At 39.3% G+C, this 8,667-nt stretch overlaps 1 protein-coding gene and 1 pseudogene across 2 annotated transcripts in view; one reads left to right on the forward strand and one right to left on the reverse strand.

Moving 5' to 3' along the window:
• FCHSD2 (FCH and double SH3 domains 2) overlaps positions 1–8,667 on the reverse strand; it is a 269,715-nt gene that overhangs the window by 126,245 nt on the left and 134,803 nt on the right. The window lies entirely within an intron of this gene.
• Positions 4,177–4,255, forward strand: LOC115272944 (annotated as a pseudogene).

An 8,667-nucleotide genomic window follows, 5' to 3' on the forward strand; every position in this document is an offset into this window, starting at 1 on the left:
GAGGGAGGAAGGATCCCTGTCATCCAGGCTCTCCCCTTAGGGAGCACTCTCTTCCCTTTCAGTCTTCACCTAGCTGACTGTTGTTCATCCTTCAATCTCAGCTTAAATATAATTTCCTTAGAGAAATCTTTCATGATCACCAACCCAACCCACAGACTCCATCAAGTCCCTCTCAGTTATTCATTCACATGACTCCAGCACTTTTCCTTCAATTAAACATATTTTTATGTAATTGTTAGTCAATGTCTCTTGGTCTCACTATAGTGAATATTTCATGAAGGTAGGGGTACATGTCTGTCTTTCCCACTATCGTATTCCTAGGGCCTAAACACATGGCCTAACATTTAGAAAGGTTATGAAAGTACACGTTGCATGAAAAAATGAATGGATATATATATTATCAGGACTATACAATAAAAAGAAAAATCCTTATAAAGTTTAAAAAGAGATCCTTAGAGATTAGCAGATCTATAGCATGCAAACATATTCTCAAAAATGATACACCATGAAAAGAATTTAGTTATAAGTTAATCAGAAGACCTGGGTTCAACTTCTAGTTCAATCAATATAATCATATGTAGCACACTTCACTATACTTTCATTTCCTCAACTGGCAAATGGAGAAAATGACGAAAATACCAGTACTATGTATCTCATAGGGTTATTTTATAACAGTAAATGCAAATGATGTGAAAACCCTTGGCAGAGGTTCTTTTAATAAATAAATAGTAACAGAAGCAGAATTGTAGTAGAAATGTTAGTGCTTGTTAACATAATAGTGATAGTTGCAATGGTAGTCATAAGAGTCACCTTAAGGTGGTGACAGAGCGGCCATTTCTCTGGGGGCTGGAGGAGAACATGTGCACAGACGACCTCCCCGCCCTTCATCTGCAGACCTGGGATGTCCTGCCCCATTTGGAAGCAGCCAATCATGAAGCTCCAGCTTCCCATCACCCAGACAGATGAGGCAAACTATTCCAACCCGCCACGCCCCTGAAACATCCCCGACTCCCCACTCCCCGGGCCATGGGACCTCTCCCGGGAGTCACAGATCCCAATAAAGGCTTTCTTGGCTCCATAACATCATCTTTTTCCTCCCATCTCTGCCTCCATCTATTAAATCTTACAGTAGTGGTATTTTTCATTAAACTGAGGAAAAATAATAATGGGTATAGAGCGATTAAAATTTTTTATTTCACTAGGCTCCTTATATGTAATTTTGTGGCTTAATAAGATATTAAGCATGTATGGTATTTTGCTATTCTTTGTAGGTCAGGAAATGAGGCTCAAAATTATGAAAGAAAGGAAGGAAATTCTTTTAAGAACCTATCACAGGCTAGATACTATATGTCATGTATTTTTACATTTACATTTTCATGTAATCCTCATGTGAACTTCATAAAATAGGCATTATCCCCCATTTTTCAGAAGAGAAAAGTAAGCCTCGAAAAGGCTGTGGAATTTTTCTAAGGCTATTTACCTGGAAATAGCACTCCCATGGTCATAACCTAGACTTTGGCCATTACCACTAACTACCCCTCTGCTGTAATCCCAAACTAATCATCTAATCTCTGACCAACACCTTCTGTTTCTACTCATTCCTTTTAGGATTCTGACTCCAACAATTACTTAAACTGTCAGTACCCACAATCCATTCTATCTTACCCCCCCTTCCCACTGTCTCTTACCCCTCTCATATTTCCCTTCTCAGCTCCTTATCCAGCCTAAGTTTTATGGTCCACCATTATAATCACTCCATACACACACACACACACACACACACACACCCTTAAATTTCAACCTTGGGAGCCCCTGGGTGGCTCAGTCATTAAGCATCCAACTTTGGCTTAGGTCATGATTTAGCTGTTTGGGAGTCTGAGCCAGACATCTGGCTCTGGCACTAACAGATTCCCTCTTCTTCTCCCTCTCCCTCCCCCTCCCCCTCCTTTCCCTTTCCCTCCTCCTCTCCCTCTCCCCCTCCCTTCCACTCTCTCTTTCTCTCTCTCTCTGTTTCTTCCTCCCCCACTTGCATGCATATCCATACTCTATCTCAAAAATAAACTTTAAAGGGGCGCTTGGGCGGCTCAGTTGGTTAAGCATCCTACCTCTTGGCTCAGGTCACGATCTCACAGACCATGGGTTCCCTGCTTCCAGCTCTGTGCTAACAGCTCAGAGCCTGAAGCCTGCTTCAGATTCTGTGTCTCCCTCTCTCACTGACCCTCCCCCACTCACTCTCGGTCTCTGTCTCTCAAAATAAAATAAAGATATAAAATAAATTTTTTTAATAAACTTTAAAAATACAAATTTCAATCTTGGTTAAATCCAAAGTTCTGTTTACACCATACCAATCTCTGTGCAGCAGAACGTTACTGTAAAAAAACCATAATCATGCTGCCTGGTCTCAATTTAAATTGATGTCTAATGAATTCTAGTAACTCCTTGGTGCTACCCAGAAATTCTACTATATTCTTCTAAATCCTCTTATCTCTCCATCTCCTACACAATTATTTCTCACCTTTTCCCTCTCATCTCAAACCTCTAATATGACCACACTTTCAGCTGATAGTGAAGCTACCAGAAGGCAATGCCCACATGGTCCCACCATAGCTACCAATCTCCCTGCTTCGGTATCCAGGCACCCTGTCATCTTTCTTTTTACTTGAAAGAACTACTCATGCTCTGAAGGCCAACCCTTTTCATTTACATTACAATCTATTAACTCACTCAAGAATAGCAATTCAGTAATTGTGCTTCCTCCTACAATATCAACTTTTCCCTCTCTACTGGATGAATCTCTAAATATGCTATAATGTCTCCCATCCAAAACAAAAACAAAAACAGGGTCACCTGGGTGGCTTAGTCAGTTAAGCCTCCAACTTTGGCTCATGTCATGATCCACAGTTCCTGAATTGGAGACCTTCATCAGGCTGTGCTGACAGTGCAGAGCCTGGATCTGCTTCGGATTCTATGTCTCCTGTTTTCTCTGCCTTTCCCCTGCTCATACTCTGTCTTTATCTCTGAAAAATAAACAAACTTAAAAACAAAAATCATCTATCAACCCTCCATTTCTGTCTAGCTACCACCCCAATGCCTGCTCCTTTTAACAATAAAATTCCTTGAGAGAATGGTCTGAAATTATTGTTTCTACTTTCTCTGATCCTGCTCTCTTGATTTCACTTGAATAAGGCCTTAGGCTCCACCATTCTCCTGAAAGTGCTTTGCAAGGTCATCAAAAAATCTCCTTATGGCTAACCCAATGGTCAATTCAAGCTTTGGTTCTATTATTTAATTTATCAGCATAATTGACCTAGTTTATCCTTCTTGAAAAACTTTCCTCCCTTAGCTTCTAAGACATCGTTCTCTCTTGATCTACTTTTACCTCACTAGCCACTCTTTAGTCTCCTTTGCTAGTTCCTCTTCATCTCACTGCTCTGTAAATGCTGGAGTGCCCTCAAAGTTAGTCCCCAGGCTGCTTCTCTTCTCTTACTGCACTTAGTCTTCAAATATGCTCATCTAGGCTCTTGGTTTTAAATACTGTCAATATACTAACTATTCTTGCATTTTTATTTCCAGCCCAGACATCTTTTCTATCCCCCAATGCCTATTTAACATATCCAACTTAGACGTTTAGTAGGCATCTTAAAACTATACTGCCCCAAACCAAATTCTTGATCTTCCTAAAATCTGTTCTGTAATTGATTCCATTTCACTGACAGCTATTCAAACCAATACATAATGTTTAATTATTCATATGTTTACTGTGTTGTCTTCTCTCACTAGAATGTAGGCTCCATGCAGCAGAAGCTGTTTTATTCACTCTTATATCCTCAGCACCTAGAATAGGGTCTGGCATGCTATATAAGGCACTCAATACATACTTAGTGGAGGAAAGAGAAGAGGAAATGATGAGGCTCAGACGTGATGCCAAATCTGTTTGGTTCCAAATCCTTCCTGTGCTCTTGACATAAGATTGCTCTGGGTCCCAGTAATAATGCTTGCAACAAAAGAAGGGCCTCTTCACTCTAATAAAGGTACCAAGCTTTGTGTATCCTAAGGCTTTTGTATGTCTAACATGATTTTTCTCTCATATCTCCTGCACTACTATTTTCTTATCTTTTTTAATGACTCGGGTTTTTTTTTTGTTTTTTTTTTTTTTTTTTTTTAAGTTTATTTTGAATCGCTTCTTTGCCTTTTGGCTAAGATCAAGTGTAGTATCTGGTCTTATCAGTTTAAAGTTTATTTTGAGGAAGCGTGTGTGCGCATGAGCAGGGGAAGGGAGAGAGGTGGGGAGAGAGAGAATCCCAAATAGGCTCTATGTTATAAGTGAAGAGCCCAATTCAGGGCTCGATCCCACAAACCTTGAGATTGTGACCCGAGCCAAAATCGAGTCGGATGCTTAACTGAATGAGCCACCCAAGCACCCAAATGACTCACCTTTTAAATTAAAATGTATGTATTTCACAATTTCATACTCTAACTGAAAAACAAATGACACTTGCCATAATAATTAAGTTGTAACTACTAAAATTCAAAAATGTTCATTTACCATATACCATCTAAAATCATGCTGTGAACTATCTTTCATATGGAATCACAATGGAAAACAGAGAAAACTTTACCAGGAAGAATTATAATTAGAAACAAACTTGGGATGCCTGGTGGCTCAGTCAGTTAAGTGTCCTACTCTTGATTTTGGCTCAGGTCATGATCCCAAAGTATTGGGATGGAGCCCTGCATTGGGCTCCATGCTGGGCATGAATCCTACTTGGGATTCTCTCTCTCTCTCTCTCTCTCTCTCTGGCCCTCTTCCCCCTGCCTGCGCATACTCTCTCTCTAAAGTAAAAAGGAAAAATGAAACAAACCAATTTACTTTGACTATGATGATAGTCACACAAATCTATATATGTGATAAAAATCCCACAGAATTTATGAGTGCATATAAAACATGCACAAATGAGTGCATGCAAAACTGGTGAATTCTGAATTAGATTGGTGGGTTTTATTAATACAAGTTTCCTGGTTCTGATACATACTACAGTTAGGTAAGGTATTACCATTGAGAGAACCAGGTGAAAAGTAGAACTCTTGGTATTAGTTTATTCAACTGCACATGAATCCACAACTACTTCAAAATAAAAAGTAAAAAAAATATTAACAAACAAAACTATACATCTTCCCTAGGACTAAAAATATAATGCTGAACATCAGGAAGACTCTAGAAAATGTGATACATAAACTCATAATCTAAGATTCATTTATGCAGTACTGACAACAAGGAGAAAATAGTGTTTAATAAATAAGTGTTCATGTAGTACTGTTCTTTCTAGTAAGAAGGGAGAATATCCGAAAGCATAGGTAACAGAGGGAAAGGCAAGGACGATGACTGATTTTGGTGTAGTTGAAATGTGGTAACTGCAATACGACTATAGCTTGAGATGCTCACAGATTAGGAAACGAAGGATAAAAAAAAAGGAGAAATGGCCACGGATGAGGAGAGAAAGGTAATTTGGGGCCAGGTTTCTTCATAGCTTTGAATTTTTTTTTAATTTAAAATTTTATCCTATTGGGGCACCTGGGTGGCTCAGTTAAGTGTCCAACTTTGGTTCAGGTCATGATCTCACAGTTTGTGGGTTCGAGCCCCGTGTTGGGCTCTGTGCTAACAGCTAGCACAGAGCCTGGAGCCTGTTTTTGGATTCTGCGTCTCCCTCTCTCTGACCCTTCCCTGCTCACACTGTCACTCTCTCTCAAAAATAAATTTAAAATTTTTAAAAATAAATAAAATAAAATTTTATCTTATTGACCAGGAGAAACACGGGAGATTTTCAAGCAGGGAGTGACAATAGGTCTATTTTACAAAGACATAAAGGAAGTTGGCAGTACTGCAGCTAATGAAATTATGAAAGGGAGAGATCACAGGCAGAGAAGCAGCTGCTTAATATTCCTAAGAGAAGAGGAGATCTGGAAAGGAGTCAAAGTTAGAGGCAGCTGGCTTTTTGCTTCCCAGGCTAAAGAGTTATTCAAAACATGTGATCATTACCAGTTTATAGGCAATATTTGCAAACAGGAATAAGACAGATAAGATTACTTAAAACAGTCACTAGAGAGCTGAGGGAACTTTGAGAAATACTTAATGGAAAGGACTTGTTATGGTCTGAATGTCTGTGTCTCCCCAAAATTCCTATGTGGAAATCCTAGCCTGAAAAGATGATGGTACTAGGAAGTGAAGCTTTGGGGAGTTGATTAGGTCATAGGCAGGTTAGTGACCTTTATTTATTAAAAATTTTTTACATTTATTTATTTTTGAAAGAAAGAGAGATGGAAAGTGAGCAGGGGAGAGGTAGGGAGGGAGGGAAACAGAAGTTCTGAAGCACTCTCTGTGCTGACAGCAGAGAGTCTGATGTGGGATTCAAATCCATGAACCCTGAAGTCATGACCTGAGCTGAAGTCAGATACTTAATCGAATGTGCCACCCAGGTGTCCCAGATGAGTGCTCTTTTAAAAAAGACCCCACAGAGCTCCCAAAACCCCTTCTACCATGAAAGCACAGGCTAGACGTTGAGAAGCCTGCAACTCAAAAGAGGAACATCCCCAGAACCCATGCTGGCACCCTGGTCTCAGACTTCCAGCCTCCAAAACAGTGAGTAATAACTTTGTCATTTATAAGCCATCCAGGCTGTGGAATTTTGTTATAACAACCTGAACAGACTAAGACAGGACTGGCAACCTGTCCTCCCTAAAGTGCAAACAAACAAAAAAAAATTGGTCTAAGAGAAAATGGTGTTACTAGTTTCCAGTCTGTCATGATGCCTATGTATCCTCCAGGTCTACCTCTTCTCTCACCCACCAACCCATACACTTCACACCAGCCATGGTAGACTGCTCAATTACCTAACATCCATATTTTCTCATGCCTTAAGGTGCTACTTCTGCTTAGAATTCCTTTTGCCCAACCCTGGCAAACTCCTGTAAATTCTCTGAGACTCAGATCTAGAAGCGTAGGTTTTCCTCTATAGTCCCGATGCACTTCTCCACTCCTCACCCAATACCGCAACTACTTACAGTAGCTCTCTCCCGCAGGCTCTGTAAGGAAAGACAGACACCACATCTCACAGTCCCTCTGATCCTAAAGTGTACTTTAACAGCTACCATGTAGCAGATATTTTACATCTATCTCATGAATAAAAAGTAAATGAATGACTGTTTAAATAGCTGTGTGACCTTGAGTAAGGCATATGACCCAATACTTACTTTCCTAACACATAAAAGGAAAATAACTATATGTAACTCATAGGGTTGTTTTGATAATTATGAGAGAGAAGCTGAAGTTCCTAGCATAGTGTTTGGTATTTAGTAAATATTTAGTAAAAGTTGGCTTAACCTACTTTATTTTTTGTTTTGACTTAACATACTTTTAAAAAGTAAGGTTGTACAAGCCAGCCAGGAAGCAGAGGCTTTTTATTCTTACTTCTTTGGTATCCCGAATCCTGAATTTCTAACAAAATTAACATATAGCCTATCTATAAATAGGAGTCCTTCTTTACTCACCAGCAAGCAATTTCTTCCTTAATCAGACTTTCTTCATGCTTGCAATACTGAACTATATAACATTCCAGCTCTCACTTGAGGTTTTTGCTCTCCTTGTCTCTTTTTGCCTAGAATTTTATCTTTCCTCTTCCCTTCTTAGTTGAATTTTAAAGATACTGGAAAGTCCACAAGAAAAATCTCTATTTTTATTTTCTTGGTTTGCTTTATTATTCTACATTGCAATTATACAAATCTATTACAGCTATAATGCCACCTTCCAATAGTGAAGAAGTATTACATTTCTTGTTTATCCACTGTTATCCATTTTCTAGCCCTGTTAAGAATTTATCTGATGTCAGTCTTCACTGACAATCTAGCAACATGATTTCATATTCAGACTCTAAGCCATATACTTGAATTCTGAGTTCTTAATTATCCTGGATTCTCTGATATCATTTCATAGGCATTAGTTTTAACTCCCAGGTCTGAACTCTTGACTCTGACTTTCTGATTCCCTTAATAAATACTAAGGACAGTCCTGAGCACAAAAGCCCATTAATCACTTCCAAATTAACAAGAAGGAGAAGAAGAAAGAAGGAGAAAGAAGAAGAAAAAGAAAGGAGAAAGAAGGAAGAAGGAAGAAGGAAGAAGGAAGAAGGAAGAAGGAAGAAGAAGAAGATCAAATCCTAAACCAAATTACAAAAAACTTACAATAAACACATCTGTAGGTCACTAAGAATATAATTTATATTCCATTGTCATCTACCTTCTTTAAAATTTGTGTGTGGGCACCAGTCAGAGTGGCTAAAATGAACCAATCAAGAGACTATAGATGCTGGTGAGGGTGTGGAGAGACGGGCGCCCTCCTACACTGTTGGTGGGAATGTAAACTGGTGCAGACGCTCTGGAAAACAGTGTGGAGGTTCCACAAAAAACTATCACTAGAACTCCCTTATGACCCAGCAATAGCCCTGCTAGGGATTTACCCAAGGGATACAGAAGTGCTGATGCATAGGAGCACTTGTACCCCAATGTTCATAGCAGCACTGTCAACAATAGCCAAAACATGGAAAGAGCCTAAATGTCTAACACCTGGTGAGTGGATCAAGAAGATGTGGTATATATATACAATGGAGTACTACA

Source organism: Suricata suricatta, chromosome 11 (assembly GCF_006229205.1).
Source record: "Suricata suricatta isolate VVHF042 chromosome 11, meerkat_22Aug2017_6uvM2_HiC, whole genome shotgun sequence".
In the NCBI taxonomy this organism is placed as follows: domain Eukaryota; kingdom Metazoa; phylum Chordata; class Mammalia; order Carnivora; family Herpestidae; genus Suricata; species Suricata suricatta.